Below are 26594 nucleotides of genomic sequence, written 5' to 3' on the forward strand. Positions count from 1 at the left end.
CTCATGATGCACACTGAGTATCTAATGAATCCATCCATCTACCACTTTGCAAATATTTCAAAAGAGAAAGTGTGAATTTATTGTTAATATTTATTCTATGGTTCCGACTTTAATATAAAAGCCTTGAGCAAGCTTTAAAAATTAGATTAACCACCTCCAAGGAAGACAGTAGTGGTCTACTGAGGAAAAAGTCTGAAATTGCCTTACCCAGGACATGTACTAATTCCTCTGGATCACCTTTCCTATTTTTCACTGTTTCCTGAAGAAACACTGCTTCTTATGAAAGTAATTGCCTTTGCACTAGACCATAATAAAATGAAACTCCTGTATTCTCCTTTATGGATTATCAGGACTGATAAATGTTTTTATCTCCTGATCGATGTTCATTGAATACAAAACACATGGCCTGCTTTTTCAAAAAGCAGAGGAATATTTTCCTTGAAATGATAAAAATCTGAGAGGGAAACAGATTGTAGAATCAAATCAAGCATAAGGAGTCTGAACACCTAAAACCATAATCTAATCCCTAGACTTCAAGAATCTGTAGTTTATATAGTGAGCTTGCTATCTTGTTCAGTAAATTTCTATTTACACACTTTCAAGGAGAGCATAAGGAGAGCATGCCATCTTGTAAAGTATGCAAAATGATAGGAAATCAGTGTCTGCTTCTTCGCATAACATACAGTCTATTAAACATGACAGGGATGTCTCTAGAGGATTATACATATGAAAGTCTGCTTATGATAAACAACCACATTTTCGTGCATATGTTAACACAATAACTCACAGCTTGTTGCAAGTGTAAATTATATTTTATTACATAAAATGAGTCAAAAAGAAAACACATCAGAATTTATACACATTTGGCCACATCATAGTACCGCTTTAGATGGAGAAACGAAGATGTCATAGTAGCCAGGCACTTCATTTAAGACTGTTAGAATGTATGTAGCATTTTATAAGGCAAACCTTACACTGACTAGATCTGAAAGAACGCTTACCACTATTCATACCCCGATATCGAGCTTTCCAATATTCACGAGCTTCATGCTGTTTACAGGTTTAAACAATGTGCCACAAATGAAGAGATTGGGTTCCTTAACACAACAGAAAAACATTCTACCAAAAATGCATTTTAGAGCTCTATGAAATTCACTATGCTCAAGGAGTATAAGTATAAACCAAATCAACAGCTAAAATCATAAGGTGGAATTCAAGATGAGTCTATTATATCATATCCTCATAAGACGATTTGAAGAAAATCCTTCTAAACACAAAATGTATTCATGGCTATTTTACAACATCCCAAACTCCATTACTAAACACTGGGTAATAAAAAACTAATGTAATAGAAATGTCATAAATTAGGAAGGAGGAAACATACATCCAATGCTGGCTCTGCAATGACCCTAAACAAATGCGTAAAAATGGAACTCCGAAAGTTAAAAAAAACAAAAACAAAAAAACAAAAAAACCAAAAAAACCCCACACCCACAAACATTTTTTTTAAATGAGAGAAGAGACTCTACTCAGAAATGTCTTGTTCTTTGTTTTGTTTTTTAAAAAGGCTAACATTTTTCAAAGCAAATGTTTCTTTTCCACTAGGAAACCATATGTTTCCGTGCTTGTGGTATAATTTGCAGTACAGCATTCTTTTCTTTATAAATGACATACAATTTGGAAGCTGCAGGAGTGGAAAGCAATAAGAATGTTTGCTCGGATGGGACATTACACAAACTTAGCTCATGCTTTCTTAATCTTCATATCCCATAACTTGCATTTAGAAAGCCATCTCTCAAATCCACTTGTTGGCAAAGATGAAGGACTTGATACTTTTCCTATGATGGTCAATAGATTAATCCTTTGCCTTTAGATATGTTGATAATGTGTGTTAAAGACAAACTAAGCAGATGAGCTAGATGCTTTTTTTATCTAGCTGCATTATGAAAAGTCTGACCGCAGCATAGAAGGTGTACACAGGGAAACCAGATGTGCACTAAAACTGATACATAAGTTCTCTCTATGTTCATTTTCTTGGTCTTGACTAGATTTCTGACGCTTGTTCCTTAGGACATATGTACATATTCCTGTTTCTTTTAAGCACACATAACTCTTCTGCCAGGCACCAGGTCAACAGCAACAAGAGCCAGGTTCAATTTTGGAGTCCAAATATATTTTACTTTGGCTCAAGCCCCCACCCAGACCACCTGGGAAACACTAAATAAATTACAAGGGTGTCCCGCAGAGAATCCTCTGCTTACCCTGGCCAATGAGGCTAGAGGCTTTTACATATTTGCTCCAGATACAGTCCCCAGCTTGCCATCACACGTGTATGCGTGCGTGCACACACACACACACACACCCCCGTGTGGGTGTTACACACATTTCTTCCTTCTCCCAGTATGGTCATCTACCACACTGAACTCCATCATGCAGCCACTACTTTGAGGCTGTGGATTATCATTTGGACAATGTTTCTACACTATACGCCTAAACCAGTTAGTAACATGCCTGAACAGGAACGTTATGGCTATCTGCTCAGGTGTGTAGTTTTGCCTGTGTTTGGTTGGTGCAGGAACTGCCTCCTTTCCCCCAAAACTACATGATCTCTAGTTTACAAAGATTACTTTAAATAACAATAATGAGCTGTAATCTCACAAAACAGGAACGACCTAGGCATTCTCCCTTTTTATGAATTCAGCTTTTTTAAACTGCCTCAATGGATTTCTTACACACAGTTTTCCAAAATGAAAATGATGGCCTGCTGTGACTTGACTTGTTCTCAAACATTTAAGTGTTCCTCCTTTACTCATTTATTCAACAAGCATTTTCACCAGTGCTCAGGATACTGTTACTAACACATGAGCAAGTCTGAGTGCCAGGAGCAGAGACTCACTGGCACTTTTAATAAAAGGTAAACATGGAGGCTTCCTCATCCAGAAAATTCTGCAGCTGCTACCAATGTTGATATAACTTCTAACACCAACAGCGATGACTGTGGCATGTAATGTCAGTTCAAGATGAGAAGCTACAACACTATAAAAAACCTCTCTGAATATGAATCTCATTGTAGTCCCAGCAGCACTTCCCAGACTTTACTGAGTTGAGTGCACTGAACAGGCCAGCCATGACATCAATTACATTTTTGTGACATTACTGATAAAATGACGTGGAGAAAGAGACTTGGAGGTACTGCCCAAATCCAATGGTGTCTGTATTCTATAGGGGTACTGGATTTAAAAGTCTCCTTGCCCCTTTGGCTACTATCAACCAGGGCCTCCTTGCAACTCTTCTGTTCCCTTTGCTGCTAGCATTGCTGTCCAAAGCTACATCATCTGAAAGAAAGGTGAAAAACTACAGTTAGAATATTTTTTTTCAGCAACTAATATATTCACTGAAAAATGCAGTCTACCAAATAATTTTATCAAAAAGAAAAAAGATCATTCATTTTGGAAATAGTGATACAGGTCACACCGATGTTCCTGTAGCACTTCATTTTTGGATCATTTGCATTAAAACCCATAGGGCTAAAAGCTTTAGATTCACAAAACTATTGGAGGAAGAAGTGGTAGTGATGAAGCCCTCCCCCATCCCTTTACCCAACAGTTGTTAGGGCAGTATTTGGGAGACACTGATTAGGATATTCTGGGGTGTTGCACTATCAATCTCTTCTGTTGGTTTTGTCCTGCATTGCACAAAATCCTAACCATCATATAAAAATATGGCTGGAATGGACCTCAGAAGGTCATCTAGGCAACCCACCTTTACAAGATCATCCCTGTCTAAGCGATTCAAGTGTCTGCCTAAACTACTCATAAAATTTTTTTTCCAAGGATTAACATTTCATAACCCCCCTAGAGCAGCCTGTTACAATACTGAACCATGCCCATAGTTAGAAAATTTTTCCTAATACTCAACCTAAATTTCCCTTGCTGAAATTTAAAATGATTGCTCCTTGTCCTGTTATCAAATTCTCTGATAAAACCCCCAAAATCCATTATTAAAATTAAAAGCAATCTGCACCCCCCCTAGCCCTGCTGGTACCCCTCACTCACCCCAATGTCTCCCACAGCCCTGCTGGTGCCCCTCATTGCCCCCACAACAGCCCCCCACCCTACTTGTGCCTCTTGCCTCCACCCACAACCCCTGCCCCATGGTTCTGCTGGAGGGGCCACCAGCTGCCAGGGCTATGGGGCCAGGGACCCAAGTCTGCAGATCCCTGCCCCCAACAGTAGGCAGCTGCAGCAGAAGCAGCACAGAACCAGCTCCCCCACTGCTGCTCCCTGCTCCAGGCGAGGGCAGGGTGGGTTGCTGGCCCCCACAGGCCTGCTGGTTTCCCCCAGCCATGACCCACAACCCCCCAGCCCTGCCAGAGGGGACCCCAGCCTCCTGCAAGCCCCACTGACCTCAGGCTCCAGGAGCGAATAGTGAAGCTGAGCTGAGCAGAGCTGTGGCTGACTGAGTGCCTCAGGACTCACCCTTTCCCCTTCTCCCACCCCCTTCAGGCAGGGCTGGATGTTTCCCCACCCTGTTTGCAAACAGCTCTTGCAGGTTGGAGCTCAACCAGCCTGCAGAGCTGCTTGCAAAAGCAGGGAATCTGCAGGTTTCTCTGCTAAAGGGAGAAATCAGCGTTTTCTCTGATAAAAAGGGGAAATCCATGAGTTTCTCTGTTTTTCTGTGAGCAATGGAAAACCAGGATCCCTGCTGAACACCCTTTGAACAAAATGTTCCAACCAACTATAGAACTTTTATCTAGATCAGGGGTTGCAAGATTTTCACACCCCATGCCAGAGTTTACAAACCAACTTCCTGCCAAGGATGGCAAATCTCCAACTGAAATAGCAAGGAAAATAAGTTTGAGTCAATCCAATGTTTCCTCTCAGTTTTGTAATCAAACATGAAAACCAATGGTTTACACTACCCTAATTGAAGCCCTGTCCCCCTTTAGGTCTGTCAACCATGGCCAACAGTGGCCAACTTTAGTCACTAGAAAGGCAGCTACTTTATACCTCATAGCTTTAGAAAATATTGGCATCAGTTATTTAGTCCTCATTGAATTTTTCCCTTTTTCCATCTTATGTAAAGGGTTTGTTTTTTTAAAATAAAAATCTTTCTAATATGTTGAAATAAGAAGAAAGGTATAGTATGTTCAAAGACTTTATAGTCTCTCTCATTACATTTGCAGCAACCACTCCAAAAATACCTCAAATGGGTTTAAAGGAGAGGATGCCTTTTTCCACAAACTGTTACAGCTATTTTTGGTTACAGATAATACGTTTCTATCATTTTTATGGTGTCAGAAAATCCTTTTACAATATTTTATCAGCAGTTCACTGATGAGGGGACAGATTTGATCAGCTCATTTCAAAATTATTGTTAGTTACAAAATATAGAAAGAAGAAATACTATAAGAGGTTTTCAAAGCTGCAGAAGGAAATACTGCAGTATACTCAACTTCCCGATACAGAAATTGGAGCACAGGGAGAAGTGACTTGGCCCATGTTACACGTCATGGTCACTAGCATGCAGGTCTCTTATGATCAATCTCTCCACTCTAAAGAACTAAATGCTGGATCTCTGGATCTAAAGGCATGAGCCTTTACTAGGCTCATTGTCTTAGGATCAGTAGTGATCTCTATCTCTTTACTGCAGTCTGGCCACTAAAAGGAGACAACATTCACATGGCCTACACATTGATCATGAGAAACAATCAACAAACTATATAAAAACCCTTTCAAGACAAATAGCATCAGGAAGGACAGAGTTGGCAAAGAAGACATATCTATATCTATCTATAAAAAGATTTAAAATGTTCTGTAGCTTAGGTAAATATTTAAAGATTAAGTATGTTCTGTATATATATTCCCCGCCGACACCTAAAATGGCGTCACTATCAGTTTTGTGATCTAACTCTCAAAGTCTATATTTATACTGCAGCATTGTGTTCAGTCTCGCTCTCCCATAGGCCCCTGCAGCGGTGCACAAACCCTGGCTGCCACCCACAGGAAGCAGCAGCTACTGCAGCAGAGCAGAGCCTGAAGCCTGGGTCTCCCTCCCCCATGGGCAGCAAAGCCAGAATGGAGCCCATGGAAGGGGTGACAGGAGGGTGGATGTGAGCTATCTGCTGAGGGCTTGGGCTCCCCGCCCTGCTGCCCTCCCCCCACCCCGCCTCAGCCCAGGGGTAGGACCTGGTGCAGAAAGGTAAAGTTTGCGTGTCTCTCCATTTCCCCATGGGAAATGGAAAAAACCAGGTCCTGGCTACTGAAGAAATAGAGTACAGTGACAAAGCATCTGACTAGAAAATAAGTAAATAAAAATCAAGAGAACCCCCGTGTCAAAATTAAGGGGCCCCTTCAAAGATTGTTCAGGGGGTGGGCTAAATTGTAGATCTCTTGAAGCCCTAGTATTTTATTTTAGATACACTGGAGTCAGAGCCTCATGCCAGTTCTCAGACCAATCAGCCCTCCCTCACACCCACCCACTCAGGCTGCAAAGCAGCTCCACAATTACTCCATGGATGCTACGACACTTTTACTAAATGAGTTCTCTGCACTTGTGTTTCCTTATCATCATATCAACGGAAACCTAATTTTGTCGTCTTTTCTACTGAATAATTTGATGGCCACAAAAACTGGTTGAGACTTCTCTTCTTATTGACATTTTTTTGTATTAAAACACTATGATCAGAAGAGTAGTAAGTTCGTATTCACTTACCTTGTTAGCAGGGACCAGGTTGAATCCTGTAGGTGTACTGTTTCATAGAGATTTCTCAGGTCCAGTTTAACTGCAGTATAATTAATTAATAATGAATTATAGGTTGTATTACAATTTGTACATGGCAATATGTAACCAGGAACGCATGTGCACGAACACAGATTAAGCAGTGCTGAGCTGTGGGGTTAATTACAGCTTGAAATGCTGTTGACTCTACTGGGTCCCAGCCCAATGAACTATGTAGTGAATCATGAGCATTTTGGCTTTGGACTAATAAGCAGGGATCTGGGTTTTCCGTTTCCCATGGAAAAAACAGAGAAAAGGATAGATTTCCTGATTTTATAAGAGGAAAAATAAATGTTCCCTTTTAGCAGAGAAACCTATGGATTCCCCACTTTTGCAAAGAGCTCCGTAGGCAGGCAGAGTTCCAGCCTGAAAAAGCTAATTGCAAAAAGAGTGGGAAAGCCCCAACCCTTCCTGGAAGAGGGAGAGGGAAGGGAAAGGGTGGGGTCTGAAGCTCACATTCAGCCAAGGCTTGGCTCAGACTCACTTTCCTTCCTGAAGCCTAATGTAAGTGGGGCTTGCAGGGGGCTGGGGGGGGCCCAGGTGGCATATGTGGGTGGGGGTGACTGCCAGGGCCAGGAAGCCCTACATGGAGCGACCACCCAGCCATCAGAGCATGGACCAGGAGTGGCTGTCTATGGTCAAGCCAAGCCTGTCTGGGAGCAGGGCCAGCTCCGAGCAGCAGCGTGCAGTCCCAGGAGACAGAGGGGGTTTAGAACTGTTCACATTTCAGTTTAAACAGCTGCTGCCCACACTGCCCTCACCGACAGGGGAACTGTGGCCAGGACAGCGCAGAGCTCAGAGCATCAGGCAGCTTTTGTGCACGTCCCTGCTTTGCGCTGCCATGCTGGGTCACACACTCTCTGTAGAGGCCACGGAGGGGGGCAGCAGAGCCAGAAGCATGAACCCACAAGGCATACCTGCCCTGCCCCTGCACAGATCTGGGGGGCATGAGTTCCCCCTGCCCCCCAGGACTGTGTGTTGCGCCAGGAGCCAGCCCCACCCAAACCTGCAGCAGGCAACACCAGTGGGGGAGCTGGCTCCATGCTCCGTTTCCTGCAGCAGCCACTGTCTTCTTTTGGGGGCAGGGAGCTGCAGACCTGGGGCCTATGGCCATGGCAGCTGGGGCCCCCCTCCAACAGGGCTGGGGTCAGGGGGGCTGAGGGGACCTTAAATTTTAATTATGGATTTGGGAGAGTTATCAGAGAATTAGCAATTTATTTTTTTTGTTCCATCAGGGAAAACAAGATCCCTGCTAATAAGGCTTCTCAGCCTTTTGGTATAAGTAGGTACAGAAGTGCTGCTTTAATGTACATTTATGGAGTTCGTGTGTTAAAACTTGCATTTTGCCTGTGTTTAAAACTGCTGCATCAATTCTGGAATAACTAAGTGTATGGATATCTGTAGTAATTTGCCTATGTGCAAATGTTGCCCTTGACTTCTACGTGCTTATTGAGAGCAGGGCCTCTCAGTACGGTGGAAAGGAAGAAATTGGGGAGGGCAAAGTGGCTACAGTGCAGGTTCCACAAACATGGGCTTACAGGGAGCAGATTGTAGTTCTACCCCAGTGCTCCAGTGCTGTCATTGCCCCAAGTTCCCAGCCTTGGGCCCAGAGCACCTCCCCACTCAGCCACACACCATGCCTGCATGGCTTCAGCTGGTCTCCCTGAACACCCCAGGTGTGGGGCTGCGCCAAGGGGAGCCCCAGTTCTGTGGTCCCACATTGTCGTTGCCATACCTTCCCAGGGTCTCCATGGAGGCTGGCCAGGAGCCACATGGGCCGGGGCTGGTGGGAAATGGAGTTCAGCCACCAGCCACATCTGCCATTTTGCCCAACCCTGATTTACAGCCTGGTTGTAGGTGTCGCTGCTTGATGATGACCGTGTGCATTTCAGTACATCTTTAAATCTCTCTCTCTCTCTCCACCTCAGCATGCCCCCTGCAAAAGGAATTATCTACTGCCTGCTTAAATCAGATTGGTTAGGATGAAATTCAGAAATTGACTGTAGTGAGACTTAAACATTTGCTTAGGTACTTTATTGATCTTAGTTCCCAATTATGTCCTGGCCTTTTGCATTTATTACCAGATGTAACTGACCCGCTATAAAAATCACACCTTTGCTTGTTCAACAGTAAGTTGTTTATGTGACCACATTCTTCTTCATGAAAAGTCTCAATGGGCACATCTACATGAGACATTTACTGTGGAGCTAATTAGGCAACTCCTCAGTAAATGCATCAGGGTTATTAGAACAGAATAAACTAATAAACTCTGCTGCAGGTTAGTACTTGTAAATACAAGTACTAGAGAGTTTATTTACTCTGTTGCAATGCATGTGTAAACACTGACAGGGTACACAAGGGTACTTCAGTTCAGGGGCTGCCTACTGGCTAGCCTCATAATGAAGCACCTTCATGCCCAAGCCAGTACCTCTACAGCCTGTTGAGCCAGGTGAGAGCAGCCCCAGGATGGCAGGCTCACCCCTGGACCCACTGCCAGCTAGGGCTACTCTGTCCCAACTCAACATGCTGCAATCCCAGGAACATGTTGAAACACAGTGCCCAGGAGCAAAAAGCTCTGGTGCAATATGCATCTGAGTTTACATGCATATTAATGCAAAACATTCACGCACCCAGTGGCATCTAATAATAAATAGGAACAACTGATCAAATCAAGCTGGTATCTTGGATTACACCCCACACAATCTCTTGCCAGATTCCAGTATCAAACTACTATATATTTTGGCTTTATTTTAATCAAAGTACTATATATTTTGACACAAGTTGAGTAGGATAGCAGATACTTATTTAAGTGAGACAGTACAAAAACAGCAGGGTCTGGCAACTTAGGAGAAGAATGCAATGAACAAATATCTACATCAGGAGTTTTCAACCTTTTTTGGTCAGTTTACCCCAGCAGCTGGTTAAGAAGCAGGGGGTCCCCCAGCAGCTGGTTGACCCCCATACCACCACTTCCCAAGTATCCCCACTTCTCCACATATCCCCCCTGAGGCCTTCCCCTGATCTAGATGCCTACAATGTTCTCCTGCAGTTTCTATAGTTAGTCTCTTAAGCAAAAATTAAATTTTATATTGTATATCAAAAGAACCTTCTTTCTGTAATATGCAGGAAAACTAAATACAACATGCAAAGACTTATAAAGGATGGAAGGCTGGAATTACCACCAAGGATGAGTACTCAGCACTGGACCATACATGCAAGGAGTGGATCAGAAAAGCCAAGGCTGCAACCAAGCTCCATCTGGCTTCACATATCAAGGATAACAAAAAGTCCTTTTTCAGCTATGTAGAGGGTTGGAAAAAAAGGCAAGGGTAACATTGGACCCCTGCTGAACCAAGTGGGACAGCTGGTAACCGAGACCCAGGAAAAGGCCAATCTACTTAGTGGGTACTGCATATCCGTCTTTCATCAGTCCAATGGGACCACCCTGCCTAGCAAGATGTGAGATGGCCAGGGTGAGGGCATATTTATGCGCAGTATTGGTGGTGATCTAGTCAAGGATCACCTTGAAAGGCTGGACATCTTCAAGTCAGCTGGTCCTGACAGATATCCTAGAGTACTCAAGGAGCTAGCAGGTATCATAGCCCAACCATTGGCAAAAATATTCAAAAACTCATGGTGCTCAGGTGAAGTACCTGAGGACTGGAAGAAGGCCAATGCGGTACCCATCTTCAAGAAAGGGTGGAAAGTAGACCCCAGGAATTACAGGCTAATCAGCTTGACCTCAATCCCTGGTAAGAGTCTAGAGAAAATTATCAAAGAGACCCTTCAGGGTAAGCTGGCTGAGGGCAACATCCTGAGGGACAGCCAACATGGGTTTGTCACAGGTAGGTCTTGCCTGACTAAACTCATCTCTTTCTGTGACCAGGTGACATATCACCTGGACAAGGGATAAGAGATTGACATCATATATCTGGACTTTAAAAAAGCCTTTGATCTGGTATCCCACGACCTCCTCATGGAAAAATTGACCAACTGTGGCCTGAGCTACAGTCCAACGGCTGGGAAATTGGCTCCGAGGTCGGACCCAGAGAGTAGTGTGGTCGATGGTAGTGAATCATTATAGCACTCCGTGACCAGCGGCAATTTAAGAAGGATGTCGAGAAGCTTGAGAAAGTCCAGAGGAGGGCCACATGCATGATCAGAGGGCAAGAGAACAGACCTTATGAAGAGAGGCTGAGAGCCATGGGACTCTTCAGCTTGGAAAAGCACAGGCTCAGGGGGGCCTGGTGACTGCTTATAAGTACATAAGGGGTGTACCTCAGGACCTGGGAGAATGTGCAGCAGAGCACCCCAAGGGAAAACAAGGACCAATGGTCATAAACCCCTCCAAGACCATTTTAGGCTGGACATAAGAAAAAAATTCTTTACTGTCCAAGCCCCCAAAACCTGGAATAGACTCCCTCCAGAAGTGGTGCAGTGACCTTCTCTGGACTCGTTCAAGAAAAGCTTGGATGCTTATCTTGCTGGGATCCTTTGACCCTAGCCACTTCCTGCCCCTGGGGCAGGGGCCTGGACTTGATGATCTTCAAGGTCCCTTCCAGCCCTAATGTCTATGAAATCTAAAAAAGATTTTACACTATGAACCACCATTGATATATTAGCTTGCTCTAGAGAGCTGCACCAGTATGGGTATTTTTCCATTAAAAAAATTAGAGTGGGCAATATGTTACAATTTTTTTCAAAGGGGCCTTGCTGTACAGAAAGGATTATGTATGGCAAGAGAATAGGCTGGAGGGCCAAAGGACTGAAGTAATCTAGCTGGGAAAATAGGAGGCAGAGCTATTTGAAAGTGAGTCAAGGGGAGACTAGGGCAAACTAGTGGTATGTTCCGGCTGTGGAAAAAATGTTACTTATTATAGGCAGTGCTGATAACACCATATTAGTGTTATATCTTAATGCCATACACAACAGAATAGGAGTTGGGTACATAACTCCTTTAATGATTCTTGAAAAATCCCAGTTAAAACTTATAATCAGCCTCTAGAGTGCAAGAAGAAATACCACAAATGGATTACACTCATACTGCATTTCAGCTTCCTAGTAAACGCAATTGAATCCCACTACCAAAACTTATTACTCACTTATTCACAGTGTACATACACATGAAAGCAATTATATTTATTATGGTTAATGCTATCACTTTCACAAGGGCAAATGCTACTAAAAGCTATACATGTAGGCTGAGAAGAGCCCAAGGGCACTTTGCAGCTTTTGCTGTCAGGAGAATAAGATCTCAAAACTGTTCAGATTTCAGTTTAATATAGCTCCAAAAAAAGAATAGTTGTGATTAAAATTAAAGAAGCTTCTGCTCCAAAGACGTTTAACTTTCAAAAGGAAAACCTTCCCCCCATTTTGTCCTTACCATCCCCCTAAAATAAGCAGCCTTAATTCCAACCTTTTCTATGACCCCTTTGTCAACTAAATTGTTCTGACCACAACCATTTCAGTGCATCCACACTAGTCATGTTGAAGTGTGTAAGCTTTGCTTTAAGCTCACACTAACCCCACTACAAGGCATTTCAGATGGACTGCCCTGTATAATGCTGCATTTCCTGGCTCACTCAGAAGTGAGACATTCTATTAAATGTAGCAAGGCCAGCAGTCCACTGAGGGACAGAATAAGGTTAATTGAACTGCTCCTGTTCACCTGTAACCACGGCAGCTCAGTTCAGATTGAGTAAATTAGCTGCAACTGTTTATTCAAGCTTTGGAACAATTCTAACTAGCTATCATGCCACTTTCTAAAGTGCACCCCCTTTTTCAGGTGTGAACAATAAAATGGTATAAACATTCTGGAGATTTTTAACTGGGTTAATGCATCTAACACAGGCCAGGCACTTAAGCCCAGTCTTCACTAACATGCAGCAGCCAAGCCTATCAAGGGATTTAGAGAAGCAGCAAGGATGAAGTCTGAAAACTGAGGGACATTACACAAAGCTGAGCTGGTGTCCATGTGATTTCCTTTAATAAGGTAAGGGTTACTGCCCACATCCTGCTGCTATGAAAGATGTTAGCATCTAGGTCAGGCACCATCAATAGCAACAAATCCTCCTGGGGTAAACTTGTGAAGTTAAGCACAAATTTTGCTTCACCAAGAGATGTAGAGCTGTCAACAACTGAAAATATTGAGAGATTACATTGTAAAAGTGAAACATCTCTCAAAAATATCAATGCATCTTATAGTTTTGTGCTTGGTCAAAGTTCAACTGCAAAGGACTGGAAGACTTTTTTTTTCCCCCCCTCTTAAAATAAGATGAAGCCCATTTTGAGAAGAAATGTTGAGAGGAAGAGGGCAGAGGCTGACCCTAGGGAACATGGCGATAGGTTCAGTGAAGCAAGGAAGTACTACCAGGCCTAGCTGTATAGTAGTTACACATTTTCAGAAATACATGATGTTTGTTTTGGGCTCATGACTGGCATTTTGTTTTTTTTCCTCCCAGGTTAAAAATGTAGGAGTAGCGGAGGACCCCCTGAACTACTGAAATATTTGAAGAGCTGGGTACTCTGGAAGCTCTTTCCTGAGAACTTACCAGGTTATTTAAATTTTTGCTTTGCAAGCTATTGCTTTAGTACCATTTATTTCCTTGCCTCTTATTTTAAGCATACATTTGGGCATAGGGAAGATGGTTTTCACTATCTAAAATTTACAACGATCAGTTAAAGTTAAAAAAATAAAACAGAAAAAATAGCAACAGCTTTGTCTGCACTAACCACTGACATCCTAGCCAACACTTGGGCCAGGTTTGTACTACATCTTCTCAGGCACAGGAAATAAGCCCAAATCAATGCATTCCTGCTCCAGAAATGCCACACACATGCTTTAGAGGATGCTCAGTGTGCATCCTACTGCTGCTTTCAGACTCTCCCAACCAAGACAGTCCTGGGTTCAGCAGAGAAGCCCTGTTTCATAGATTCATAGATGTTAGGGTCGGAAGGGACCTCAATAGATCATCAAGTCCGACCCCCTGCATAAGCAGGAAAGAGTGCTGGGTCTAGATGACCCCAGCTAGATACTCGTCTAACCTCCTCTTGAAGACCCCCAGGGTAGGGGAGAGCACCACCTCCCTTGGGAGCCCATTCCAGACCTTGGCCACTCGAACTGTGAAGAAGTTCTTCCTTATGTCCAGTCTAAATCTGCTCTCTGCTAGCTTGTGGCCATTGTTTCTTGTAACCCCCGGGGGCGCCTTGGTGAATAAATCCTCACCAATTCCCTTCTGTGCCCCCGTGATGAACTTATAGGCAGCCACAAGGTCGCCTCTCAACCTTCTCTTGCGGAGGCTGAAAAGGTCCAGTTTCTCTAGTCTCTCCTCGTAGGGCTTGGTCTGCAGGCCCTTGACCATACGAGTTGCCCTTCTCTGGACTCTCTCCAGGTTATCCGCATCCTTCTTGAAGTGTGGCACCCAGAATTGCACGCAGTACTCCAACTGCGGTCTGACCAACGCCCGATAGAGGGGAAGTATCACCTCCCTGGACCTATTCGTCATGCATCTGCTGATGCACGATAAAGTGCCATTGGCTTTTCTGATGGCTTCGTCACACTGCCGGCTCATGTTCATCTTGGAGTCCACTAGGACTCCAAGATCCCTTTCCACCTCTGTGCCACCCAGCAGGTCATTCCCTAGGCTGTAGGTGTGCTGGACATTTTTCCTCCCTAGGTGCAGCACTTTGCATTTCTCCTTGTTGAACTGCATCCTGTTGTTTTCTGCCCACTTGTGCAACCTATCCAGGTCTGCCTGCAGCTGTTCCCTGCCTTCCGGTGTGTCCACATCTCCCCATAGCTTTGTGTCATCTGCACACTTGGAGAGAGTACATTTGACTCCCTCGTCCAAGTCGTTGATGAAGACATTAAAGAGTATCGGTCCAAGGACCGAACCCTGCGGGACCCCACTGCCCACACCCTTCCAGGTCGAGACCGACCCATCTACCACGACTCTTTGGGTGCGACCCTCTAGCCAATTCGCCACCCACCGGACTGTGCAGTCATCCACATCACAGCCTCTTAACTTGTTCACCAGTATGGGGTGGGATACCGTATCGAAGGCCTTCCTGAAGTCTAAGTATACGACATCCACCCCTCCCTCCTGTGTCCAGGCGTTTCGTAACCTGGTCATAAAAAGAGACTAGATTGGTCAGGCACGATCTGCCCGCCACAAACCCATGCTGGTTTCCCCTCAGCATAATTTGCCCTGCCGGGCTCTCACAAATGTGACTCTTGATAATTTTTTCAAAGACTTTACCAAGGATGGAGGTGAGACTGACCGGCCTATAGTTGCCCGGGTCCTCCTTCCTCCCCTTTTTGAAAATGGGGACCACGTTAGCCCTTTTCCAGTCTTCTGGGACTTGGCCCATGCGCCACAAGCGTTCGAATATTCCCGTCAGTGGCTCTGCAATGATGTCAGCCAGTGCCTTCAGCACCCTCGGATGGAGCCCATCTGGGCCTGCCGACTTAAAGGCATCCAGTTCTTCCAAGTGACTCTGCACCACCTCAGGATCTACGTATGGAAGTCTGGCGCCTTGCTGCTGCCTCTCTACAACCCCAGTGAGAGCCTTGTCGTGTCCCTCACTTAGGAACACTGAGGCAAAGAACTCGTTGAGGAGTTCAGCCTTGTCCCCCCTGTCTGTCACCAATTGTTTCTGCCCATTTAGCAGCGGTCCTATTCCTCCCTGGGCCTTCCTTTTACTCCCAATATATCTAAAAAACAATTTCTTGTTGTCCTTTACTTGAGTTGCCATCCTCAGCTCCATGGTAGCTTTGGCCCGCCTAACTGCCTCCCTACAAGCACGAGCAGAGGAGGTATATTCATCTTTAGTGATCTCACCCTGTTTCCACTTTTTATGTGCTCCCCTTTTGGCCCTTAGGCTGCTCTGGATTTCTCTGGTCAGCCATGGAAGCCTCCTGGCCCCTTTCCCTCTTTTGCCTCGCTCGGGGATCATCTTGCTTTGTGCCCGAAGGATCGTTTCCTTTAGGCACAGCCACCCTTCTTGGGCTCCCATCCCATCAAAACTCCTACTCTGCAGTGCTTCCTTGACTAATCGCCTGAGTGCATTGAGATCAGCTTTCCTAAAGTCTGGCACTTTCACCCTACTAGTTACCTTACCCACTCGCCGTCTTATGTTGAATTCTATTATAAGGTGATCACTGTCTCCCAAATGGCTACCGATCTGGAGGTCCCCTATCATGTCATCTCCCGTTGCCAATACCAGATCCAGTATGGCATTCCCCCTAGTGGGACCATGCACCTCCTGTGTCAGGTGGAGGTCCTGTACACAAGTTAGAAACCTGCGTGAGCGATGGGACCTTGCTGTCTGCGTCTCCCAGCAGATGTCTGGGTAGTTTAGGTCCCCCATGACTACCACCTCTTTAGCTTTTACGGTCTCCGAGAGTTGCCTCAGGAGCCCCGCATCCATTTCTTCCCCTTGGTGTGGGGGTCTGTAGCAGACCCCTACCACCAAATCCCTTTCTCCTTACCCCCCATGTAGCCTAACCCACAATTCTTCTACTTCCTCAACTTCGGTTTCTGTCTTGATGAGGGTTGATGTGTATTGCTCACTGACATAAAGTGCAACCCCCCCCCCTTTCTTCCCCGACCTGTCCTTTCTATACAATCTATAGCCCTCAATATGTACCGCCCAGTCATGGGATGAATCCCACCAGGTCTCTGTTAGCCCCACTAAGTCATAGGTGTTTAGTGCAAGCAGGAGCACTAGTTCATCCTGCTTGTTCCCCATGCTCCTAGCATTAGTATATAGGCACTTGAGCCCTGCGACTGGTGCCTTTGCTGCCCCCCCCCCGCTCCAAGTCCCATGGGGCCCATTGTTTCTTACCTTCTTGTTTCTTACCTGTTCTGTAGTGCTGGCCTCCCCATGGCTTTCAGGTTCCCAATGTTCTCCTTCTTCAGGCTAGGCTGTCCTTGTGGGTGCCACATGGTTTGGTGGTCCACAGCTTCCCCTGCCCTCGTACTCCCCTCCCCCCAACGAGCCTAGTTTAAAGCCCGCCGGGGGGAGGGGAGTACGACTGTTGTCACAGTCTTGGTGTCTGAAGTCTTGGTCTGGTTCTGTGAGACCACCACAGCATGTTGATAATACTTTTTAGCTGGCATCTTCTTCTTTTAACAAGATCTAGGCAACAATTAATTTTTATCCTATGCTCAAGCTTCCTTTCAATGCGTATATCAGATACTCTCCAGGCTGCTGTGTTAGTCTCAACACGTGGAGCTTGTGCAATTTTAGCTTCTCTGCATCTCATGTGCCTCCAGCCATCATCTCCAACTGATATGCCCCCCAGGCAATACCTCTAGCAGGGCTGTCCAACTGGAGGTCTGTATGTGGCCCATGAGGGGTTAACATACAGTCTCCAGTCTTTCACTCATCCCCCAGCCCCTGGCTGCTCCTGCAACAGGGGTCTTGAGGCACTCTTCCTTCCCCAGCTTCTACTGCCTGACTCAGCCCCAGACGATAGGGCAGCATAGCACAACCCATAGTGCCAGGTGAGCTGGCAGCCTGTAATACTGTGTAGTACAGTGCCACAGGGATCTATGGGTGAGGGAATGGTCCACACACACCCACCCACCCACCATGCAGCTTGGAGGGTCCATAGCCCCCACTGCCAGCCTACAAAGCATGCACTTCATCTATAGCAAGGCCCAGGAATCTAGTCCTATCCCAACTCTAAGGTACGGAAAATAAAAAAAAATAAGTTTGTCTTAATTTCCCTTAGTTGCTCTGCCTTCTAGGTTCTATTGCCCTAGCAAAGTGCAAGATATTTTGTGATAGGACTCTGATGACAAAAGAAGATTGCTTTATAAGGTATATGATAAAAGGAAACAATGAACCATCATTATTCCCTCATTTTGTATAACATAGTCCCTATTAGGACTAGCCACTGGACATTTTCTATAATCCAACTCCTCATTAAATCTCTTGAGAGCCATAACAATCATAATAATCTAGTAAAACTCATGTGCTTCAGTCTGGATTGGCTTCCTCTCCTATATTTAAAAGGCACTCCATTTCTGAATTTTTAAAAACCACTAAAATGGATTGGGTATCCACCAACTATCACTACAGATAATTTTGGGATGCCATTCTCTCTGGCACATGCACAGTAAAAATAGTCGTCCTTTGGGACTCAGGAATTCTTACATACCATACTGGAGACTAAAGCAGCCACAGAGGTTGGAGTGGCTTCAGAGGGCAAGGGGGCGAACAGGGGGTGGGTGCAACAGTGCAGGCACCCCCTCCTCCCCTGCCACTGCTGTCCTCAACTGATCTTGGTCCAGGAAAACCCCAGACCCACTCCTGCCCTGTCCCAGCTGTGGGCTGCAGCTGCAAGGTTTTGGGCTTGGCAGAGGATAGCAGTGGCAATAGGCAGGTTTCCTCTTCCTGTACCTGCCCTCTCCACACCCCCAAATGACTCGGACAAGCAGGAAGCCCTACAGCCATGGCACTCAGTACAGGAATAGCAGTGAAGTTTAGCATCCAGAGCAAAGCCCACATCAGCAGCCTGCCCTCGCCCTGTGCACAGATCCAGGGGGCATGCTTGCCTGGGACTGCATGCAGTGGCAAGAGCCACCCTTCCCCCATCCCTGTGCCCCCTCCTCCACCCAAACGAGCCTCTCGCATCTCTGTCCCACACCCCACCCCAGTGGGGCAGTGCCTGTTAGCACCCTTTCACCCCACTTGCCCCCCCCTTGCTACAGCACTGCCTGTACAACTCCAACCCTGGGCAGCAGGGAGCAGCTGAATAGCTGCGCTGTCCCTGTGCAGCTGTTTTCTGTAACCCATGGCTGGAGTGACGCAGGAGTGCATCTGGGGCTCCCCCACGTGTGCAGCTTAGCTGGGGACAGTGGCAGCAGTGTGGAGTTTCTTCCTTCCAGTACCTCCTCCCTGCCCAGTTCCCTGGTGTCTTCTGCCAGTCACAAGGCTCCAACTATGTCTCACTCCAACTCCTGCATGGGTCTGAGCACCAGTATGCCACACTCCCCTTTACTAAACCCTGGATCTGTTCATGCACAGGGGTGAAGTTCTGTGCCAGCTGTACCTTAAAGAAACATTTGGGAGTCAGAGGAAAGATCAGTTGGGAACAGCAAACTTTTTCTACACCATTCTCTCAGTGGGCCCATAAGCCTGATTGGGAAGAAAGGCCACATGGATGCGAGTAGTTTAGTCGAAGTGCATATAAAAACCGTTCTGCTGAGATAGGCTACCAATACCGGCACCAACCAGTAGTTTTTCTTATATGAACTCCCCATTCACTATGCCGGAGATGAAGAACATGATAGCTGTTGAAACTGGTTAAAAAAACCCCAGCGTCCATTCACCTGAGGTGACTTCCCAGAAAACTAGATAGATATCTAGATACTGTAGAGGAATAATTTTGCATGCATGTGTGTGCAGAAGTGATTTTCTTCTCTGTAAGAACTGGCACCCAATATGATTCAGAGCTGCAGTTTCACAGTATTATTAAAAAAAAAAAAAAATGCAGAAAAATAATATAGATTAAAACACATGCCAATGTTGGAGGTTTTTAAAATAAAATTTGCCATTCTGTTAGGCACTTTTATCAAAATCAGTTAATTGTAACATCATTGCACACTTTCACTGATTTCAGTAATGATTGGAAATACTCCCACCTGGATGGTGCTGCTGATATACTGAACTAAAAGCTTTTCAAGCCAGTTTTGAAACAGGAGATACCATAAAAGTTAGAGGCTTTAACTCTAACATCATTCATCCACTCCCTCTCCCCTTCAAGCTGTAGTATTCTACCTTTGTCCCCAAATCCACTCATTTAGGCTGCAATCCAACAAATCATTCAAACAAGGAAGAAAGATTATTTGTATGGCTAAAGGTAAGCATGTTTTGATGGATCCGGACCCGAGAAGGTCTGTAGAGAAGGCAAACAGACATGCTCCAGGCAAAGCGGATCCTTGTATTTACATGAGAAAAGGAAACTCCAGCCCAGGAGACACAGCAGCTTCCATAGGATTCTCCACATTTCCCTTCACGACAGGAAACCATGGAACCACTGCTGGTCCTGGTGTGCCTCAACCCAACTCTGGTCCTCCAAGCTATACTACTGCCAAGCAGAAAACTGCTGGAAAAATCATCATCAATGTCTGTGAAACATTTAAGCAAAGCGCAAACATCACCTGTTTTTGGAGAAATGGAATCCCTCCCCCTTCCCATTTCTATATCTGCCATCTTCAGATTCATACAGCCCAACCATACATTGTTTGAGCAAAGAGGTTCCTGCAACTATGACAGTATTTATAACTAAAAATAAAGATGACAACGATGGCCATGGTAGCAGGAACACGTCCTACTAACTCCTTTCCTGCTTTTACAGGTGACGGTATCTTTCCTGTTCATTGTTCACTCATACAATCACAGCCTTCTTGCTCCTTTCTATATCTGTCCATGGAGAAGACCATGACCACCCAACTAATATCAAGTACATTTTAGCTCCAATTAAAATCAGCACATTCCACTGCTCCTACAGGTAATCTTCTCCAATGCAGCATGGCCCAAAAGGAAGTTTGCTTATGAAATGAAGTGTACAGAAATTCCCCATTTCTGAAAAAGCATTTTGCTATTACAGAAGCATACAACTTAATTTGGAAACTCCATTGGATGCAAGTCTGAAATCATTTCCTAAAACATAAATCTTGAGCTTTGCTGCTGCTGCCATATATGAACTCAGGCCAGTAACATTCTTTGCACAAAACCAAAATAAATGTTTAAGGGGACTTCTGTATTTACCTTACACTGGCCTTTGTTCAGAGCTTATATTCCTGCATATACAGGTATTTTGATTGGCCTTTAAAATGTAACCTGAGCAGTATTTGACTTTGCTGAAGCCAACTCACTTGCTTACGTAAATTAATCTGTCACAGCCTTTCAGACTTCCATGGCTGGACCCCAACAAGGCTTCTATATTTAGATCCAAGATCTGGATCCACATACTTTCAGGATCCCCCCGACACACGTTCTTTTGTGGTCTCTCAAAAGAGAGAGACTGTCTGGCACCACTTTTCAGAAATAAGATCCAGCTGTTATAGCCCCCCACACCTGTAATGAAGCCTTCACCCAAGCCTCACCTCTGCACCTCCTAGTAGCTCAAGCTTTTGAAGACACATCATGCTTGAAACTAAGACACAAACTTAGTAGAGGGATTCCTAAACCAATTACTTTCTATGTTTAAAATAGCACAAGATACACAGATGCAGACAAAATAAGAAACACCTTGATATAATTCCTTGCTTCAATCACCACTTTCCTTCGCAATTTGGTAACTTTCTTTTCAGTAGTCCTTGCCCTCTCTCCTAACACAGCAAACCTGGGGTGTCTTTGGCAGTCTGGCACCCTCCTAGCAGTCTGCCTCAACCTGCTGTGTTCTTTGGCACCATCTTCCTTCTCACCTACTACACCTGGGTGCTCTGAAAGATGTGTTCAGGAGACTGTCCTTAAAGGGTCAGATAACCAGTCTGAAACCCTTTCTCCACTCTGGACATCACTGTTCCTCTCTTCCTCACTCTGGTCATGTCAACAGCCCCTAAAAAGAGTCTATGTCTAGACACCACCCTTCTCACAGCCCCCAGGGCTCTCAGCCCCTCACAGACTTCTTGGACCTTCAACAGCTGCAGTTTCCCTGCAATCCTCAGGCCTGACTACAACCCTACAGAGATCTGACTCCTTTGTCACAGTTCATAGTCCTAGTCTTATAGACAAATCTACAGCACCATCCCCAGGTGCCCTTAGTCACCTCCTTTCACTACTTCAATTATTCCCAAACCTCACAAAACTAAAACATGGAAAACAAATCACACCTTCAGTGCAAAGCTTCCCACAGGGCTTCCTTCACTCCAGATTCTGCAGAGTTCCTTGCTTAACCACCAGGACTAGTCTGAGATCCCTATCAATGGGTCCAAGCCTATAAAACCTTTGATTGATTGATTGATTAATTGATTGATCGATCGATCCATCCATCCTTCCTTCCTCCTCCTCCAGCCACCTGGTCTGCCTCCCTTCCAGTAGGCTGCTTGAGCATTTTAATTGATCTTATTAGTAGCATCCTCAGATCAGCTGCAGTCATTATCCAATTAGTGGGCTGTTGATTATGGCCTGGAGTCCTGCAGCTTCTTGGCTCTGCTGTCTGGCTGCACTCCCAATACTAAGGTTAGGGGCAGCAGCTTTCCCCAGTCTCTGTGAGCTTCTAGCAGCCCCTACAGCCTTCTACAGCCTGCCTGCAGCTCCCACTGAGCCCTGGAGCCTGGCAGTAGTCCTTCACAGAGCTCCACAGTCCTGGAGCCCTGTTTTAATATGCAAAACAGAGTCCTTTGTAAAGGTGTCGGCCCTTTCTCTGCTCTTCTCCTTCTCAGTAAAGGGGTAGGAACCTGTTACATTAGGCTTCACCAGGAGAATCTTTTATTAATAAAACTCCTTATTCTTTTAAAAACTTTGATCCCTTTATCATATGACCTCCCTGGCTCATCTTCAAACCCCATCAGGTGATTCATAGATGTTAGGGTCGGAAGGGACCTCAATAGATCATCGAGTCCGACCCCCTGCATAGGCAGGAAAGAGTGCTGGGTTTAGATGACCCCAGCTAGATGCCTATCTAACCTCCTCTTGAAGACCCCCAGCATCAGCATTTCCTATCGCAAAATCTATTGTTTACCAGCCACCGGAGAGCTGGGTGCTGGCCAGCTGTTTGTTCAAGGGTGCTCCATTTGAAAAGAGAATCAAGGTTAGCCCCTTACTTAATGAAAGAATTTTTTTGAACATTGTGGTTCAGCATTTTGGAGGCCTCACAAGCCAAAGGAAAAGCCTGGAACTTTTAAAAATAAAAGTTGTCTTCACAAAACAAAATACAGGTTACAGACCAATAATGATACATGCAGACAGCTTCTAATCTGTCATGATATTTAAAACTAAAAATTAAGTTCTGCCCTGTTTTTATTTTCACCATCTCAATAGCACAATCTCTCACCTATAAAGTTCTACATTTACTATTTTCTATGTACCCTATCCAAAAGTCCATCCTGAGTAAAGTCTTTAGGCTATATATGGGCTCCAGTTCTCTGATCAGGACTGCTAGGCACTACTGCAATACAAATAACATCATCACCATCATTTTTCAGCATTCCCCTCAGTACTGTCACATTCTCCAGACCAAAAAAAAAATCTCTTTAACATCAATTCCTGTAAATTTACCTGTTATAGGCCAAAAAATGCTTAATTTCCAGAGTCTTGAGCATTGAAGGATCTTAACTGAAGCTGTGAGGACTCAATACTTCCAAAAATAAGGCCATAATCATGTAGTTGGGATAAAATTAGACAAGCTTTTAAAAGAAGACTTTCTTCAGGTCTCTGATTATAGGAAACCAGGCACTGTAAGTGAAGCACAGCATAGGGGAGGGGCTGAGAGAAATTATCAGGTGTAGGAGACCTAGCTTCCTATAATCTTATAATAATGAAGAAGAATGTCTTACATTAAAAAGCTTGTCTGACTTTATCCCAACCACATAGTTGGTCCAATAAAAGATATCACCCTAAGAAATCCTTGCTTTTCACTAATTTCTGGACCATTGTGGCTACAACATCAGTGTTACACTACTAAGAATAAGGCCCAAATAGTATTTTTGTTCTTTACTATTCCTGGTATCAGATATTCCTTAACCATAGATACAACAGGGAAACAAATTAATTTGTTTAACATTTTCCTTTAAAGAGGGTTCATATTTAGAAAAGAAATATGGTCTTTCAGAATGTCCAGCTTCTTCAGTACAGGCACTGCAGGAGAAGGCCAAAGCAGAGCGTTGTAAACACTACGTCACAATAACCTTTTCTCTGCTTGTTCACAAGGGTTCAACACCAGAGAGAGGATGGTGAGTTTCACTGCTGCAATTGAATTCTGCTCACCAGTTGGTTATTCCAGCTTTCAAAATAAATCCGGCTAAGGTTTTGAGACAGATGCAGTATGCACTTTACAGAACTTGGCCTCTGAGCAAAACTTTACAAGGTAGTAGCATTCACATGCTTTCAGATATCTACAAGCCATCATCAAATAATGCTATCCTTGTGATTATGCACAAACTACATTTTTTCATTAAAGGAACAGTAGTTATTCCTATGTAGTCTGCCCGAACTAAAGATTCAGTCATGCTATGACACCCTCCCACCAGGTATGAAAAAAATATCCTAGACTTCCTTATAGTGCAAGGAGAAACCATCTCTCTCAACAACACCTCTGAAAATAATTACACTACAGAATGCAGTGCTGTGTAGAGAAACCCAAGCTATTTTGGGTAGCATAAGCAGTCCAGCTGGTATAACACAGAGCTCCACTGGGCTAATTTGCCCTTTGAAAAGTAGGGTAAATTAGCTCCCATGGAGCAAAATGTTACAGAGGCATACTTTTGATATCTAAGTAACACTGCAGCATACAGTGGTATGCAGCATGGGCCTACCTAAAAAATCTCCCTATCGTGATTCTAGTAAATTGACTGGATGGTGGAAAACACCATGCTTGCAAGAGAAAGAATTCTCTTCTTTATGTTACAGGTTGGCAGTATAGCTGCTCTTCAGGTAGTAACTTCTGCCAAATGGAAGTCCCTCTAACCTTTCCAACTTTGGGGATATCTTCATCGCAGCAACACTGTGTCCTAGCCAGGCTGTTACCCAGGCATGTCTTGCCTATCTTACTCCACATGCATGATTCAAACCTGCAAATACATTAGTCAAGACTCTCAGAAAATGTCTCAGGGAAATTGTCATGAGTTTAACCTCATGATTGATAATCCTATAGTGTGTTCCTTGGCATTTTTCCAGATGTGGAATAGGTGTGTGGGAGGAGATAGACAGGGTATGCTCATAAATGGCTTGGCCAGGATAGGCTGCTGCCAAGGTTTCGATATGTCCTTAGTTATCAGTTCCCATGTCCTAGTCTTGTCCCTTTGCCAATCTGCACATTGGGCAAAGGAGAAGGGAAAGCAATAGATGTGACACATTTGGATTTAACAAGGCATTGAACACAGACTTACATGGCATTTTGATAAGGAAATGACAGATGGGTGCATTACTCATTGCCAAATCATATTCAAAGTCCATAGTGAAAACTGAGAGGGCATTTCAAACAAGAAATTGCAAAGGTCTTTCCAGGATCTGGTTCTTTTTAATACCCTCATTCAAAATTTGGATAATGGAATAAGAGTACATTTATAATATTGGTGGATGACACCAAACTGGGAGGTAGTGCAACTTGGAGGACAGAGTTAGACTTTAAAAATATCTTGATATATTAGAGAAATGATTCCAAATCAATAAGATGAAAATCAATAAACAAAAAAGAAGTGCTATAACTAGGAGGAAGAAAGCAAATGCAGTAATACAAAAGTGGAATAACTGGTAAGGCAGCAGCATGGCAAAAAGGGATCTAGGGGTTATATTGAACTACAAGGTGAATGTTTCAACAATACAATGCTGTTGCAAAAAAGGCAAAAATCATTATGTGATGTATTGAAAGTAGTGTCTTATGTAATAGAGGGGAGTAATTACTTCAGTTTACCTAGTGCTGATAAGATCTCAGATAGAGTATTGTCCAATTTGGGGCATAACACTTTAAGAAAGATACAGATAAATTGGACAGACCCTAGGGGAGAGCAGCAGGAATGATAAGAGGTTTAGGAAACATGACCTACATGAAGAGGTTGATGAGAAACTGCTTTCTAGTATGTAAAATGTTGCTATAAACACAACAATGATTTATTATTCTCTGCATCCACCAGAAAAAGAAATAATTAATTTAATTTGCAGCAAGAGAGATGTATATTAGTTATCCCCACATCCTCCCCACCCCCAGAATAGAAGAAGTATGAAGCACAATAACTGGTCACTTAGGAAGGTTGGAAGACTGGAGATGCTTCATCCTACATCCAAGGAGGATGATGAACTAGATGACTTATTGGGGTCCCTTAGACCCACATTTATATGATTTCTCTTGCTGTACCAGGCATTCCTCTGATACTGTGCTTAGTATGGCATACAATCCAGCCAGCGTCTGTGCATCTGCTGGCTTCCACTCTCTGTGCAGCTTGCTGCCTAGTGTAAGGGCTTGCCAAATCCCCATCAATGGGGCAAAGATTAGCAGGTTTTGCACTTGCTGAGGCACAAATGCTGGTCACAGGCCTATCCCTGGCCATATTAGAGCTCTTCATGAATGATCTAGCAGTGCTTACTAGTAGATGTCAGTACAACATAGCTTCTTGCCCACAAGCATTGTTTAGTCCTCTTCTTCAAGCTATGCTTTTCCAAATACATTTAAGTTCTTAAATGCTCTCCAAAACATTTTTACAGTATTTGTATGTCAAATGCATGTCACCTTCTGTCTTAAATGACTAATTTTATTTTTTTCCAGGACATAATACATAACACATCAAAACAATGAAAGCTTAAGGTTATCCTGCAGCTTTTTCCTGAGTGTATATTTAGAATCTGTATGGGCCTATTTATTTTTAAAGTAGGTTTTATGAAGCAACTATGTTCTAGTTTCCTAAAATGCACAATCTCCAATGCTGAAAATACTTCTCACTTTCCTACAGTTAATTATCTGCATAAAAAATGTCTTGATTTTTCTTTTGAATCTTTTAATAATTTCTCAATATGCTGGAAAGAAACCTCAAGAATAGCATGTATCTACTGATGATATGGGGGTTATATATATATAATAATTTAATCTAACCATACGGCATGGAAAATATATGCACATAACTCATTTAGGGGAGAAAGTATGA

The 26594-nt window shown here is 44.1% G+C and overlaps 1 long non-coding RNA gene across 1 annotated transcript; it reads right to left on the reverse strand.

Moving 5' to 3' along the window:
* Positions 1-790: 790 nt before the first annotated feature.
* LOC132245905 (uncharacterized) lies at positions 791-13203 on the reverse strand. The gene is made up of 3 exons (XR_009457604.1): positions 8516-13203; positions 6715-6784; positions 791-3335 (listed from the first exon to the last, which is right to left on the reverse strand). It is a non-coding gene; the product is annotated as an uncharacterized LOC132245905 (long non-coding RNA).
* Positions 13204-26594: the final 13391 nt, after the last annotated feature.

The sequence above is a fragment of the Alligator mississippiensis genome, chromosome 1 (assembly GCF_030867095.1).
Source record: "Alligator mississippiensis isolate rAllMis1 chromosome 1, rAllMis1, whole genome shotgun sequence".
NCBI lineage: Eukaryota > Metazoa > Chordata > Crocodylia > Alligatoridae > Alligator > Alligator mississippiensis.